The sequence below is a fragment of the Oryzias melastigma genome, linkage group LG4, assembly GCF_002922805.2.
Source record: "Oryzias melastigma strain HK-1 linkage group LG4, ASM292280v2, whole genome shotgun sequence".
Taxonomy (NCBI): domain Eukaryota; kingdom Metazoa; phylum Chordata; class Actinopteri; order Beloniformes; family Adrianichthyidae; genus Oryzias; species Oryzias melastigma.
Genome location: NC_050515.1, coordinates 16136531 through 16138078, shown reverse-complemented (window position 1 = coordinate 16138078; position 1548 = coordinate 16136531). Strand labels below are relative to the sequence as shown.

General features: G+C 36.1%; 2 long non-coding RNA genes across 2 annotated transcripts in view; both read right to left on the bottom strand.

Moving 5' to 3' along the window:
- Nucleotides 1-1548, bottom strand: part of LOC112150241 — a 10669-nt gene extending 9121 nt beyond the window's left edge. The window contains exon 1 of the long non-coding RNA XR_002919933.2: nt 1341-1548. This is a non-coding gene — a long non-coding RNA (uncharacterized LOC112150241). The remainder of the gene's footprint in view (nt 1-1340) is intronic.
- LOC112150243 lies at nt 88-1332 on the bottom strand. The gene is made up of 3 exons (XR_004947764.1): nt 562-1332; nt 265-461; nt 88-134 (listed from the first exon to the last, which is right to left on the bottom strand). It is a non-coding gene; the product is annotated as an uncharacterized LOC112150243 (long non-coding RNA).

Below are 1548 nucleotides of genomic sequence, written 5' to 3'. Positions count from 1 at the left end.
ATTTGATACAATTTTCAATTAATAAAATTAATAATTTCAATTAGATTTGGAGTTATTAATATTTCATATTCACCCTAAAATGCTACAACTGCATCGTCCATCTTCAGGGTTTACAGGGTTGCTGTGGACGGATGCTGCATGACCAAAAATTATCCATAAATAGAAGATAATGCATGCACTGTCCTAAAACATTTTAAACAAAAACTCAATTAATTAAATGATTGAATTATTGAATAATTAAAAATCACTTGATTCATTAATTACCTGTTAAAAGTAATCAAGGTCAGGTGGTACCTCCCCCAGGGCAGAAACCTCAGCAGGTAGTTGGTCCTGCCAGAGAGCACCACTGGTGACCTTCAAACCAGCTTCCTCCTCATCATCACCTCCACATCATCCTCTGGGGCCTCGGTGTCGTCAGCACAGGAGCAGATATTGTGGAGGATGGCAAAAGCTGAGACAACCTGCAATATTTAAGTTAAATATATAAATTAATAGAAACATATTCCAAGGAATACAAAATGCTATGTGTTCACTTCCGTTAGGTACAAAGGTGTGATGCACCTCCAGCACTTGCAGGAAGATGCCTCTGAATCTTGTCTTCATCATTCCAAAAGCACGCTCTATAATCAAGGGCGCTTTTGGAATGATGCCAGGGTTGTTCTTTTTTTTTTAAATAATAAAAATGTATTATATTTCTTTTTTGACCGGAATTAAGACATAAATAAAAGGAAAAGCGTATTTTCTCAAAATCCAAAGATTTTTTCCTTTTGATAGAAAACTATCTTTTTAAATAAAATACTTCCTGTGCCAAACAGGATCATCCCACTGCAGCTGAAGTACTCCCACCATTGACTGACCATGAGAATGACTCCTACAAACAGTTTTAAACAACACAAGATGAAAATGGCATTTTCTTTTTTTATACCTTAGGTCTGCTTTGGTGAACTGTCATCCTATTTTATCTTATTCCCCCTTTTTGATGGAAAACTTATAGGAAAATGGAAAAAAAAAATGAATCATATATTTCAATAAAATGATGAGAAATATTAAGTGTGCCTAGGATTATGTTTTTTTCTCTTTATCCTTTTTTACTTTATCTAAAAAAAAGTCATTTTTTTCTTCATAAATCATTAAAAAATGTAATTTTAAACAAACTTTTAGGATCTTTCAGAAATGGGTTAAAGAATAGATTTCTGAAGGTCAGTTTATTTTAAAGCACAATCTAGTTGTCCTGGTTCTGCACTTTAAGCTGAGATACAGGAGGGCCTCAAAGACATAATAGTGTCTAATAGTCTTGAGTCTTTAAAGTCAGGTCTCCAAAATAAGCCTCAAGGCCATACCTTTTGGAGCTGCACCAACGCTTCACTTAGCTTGTCCTGTAGCTGCTCAAACTCCATCGTTCCCTCGTCCTTTCAGTCCAGCTCTCCAGCTCCAGTAGTGATGGGCAGATGCAGATGAAGCTTTCTTGAAGCACTGAAGCCTTTCTTCCCATTGGTTCACTCCGGAGCAATCCTTCATGAAGCTTCATTTGCTCTAGGGGGACACAAA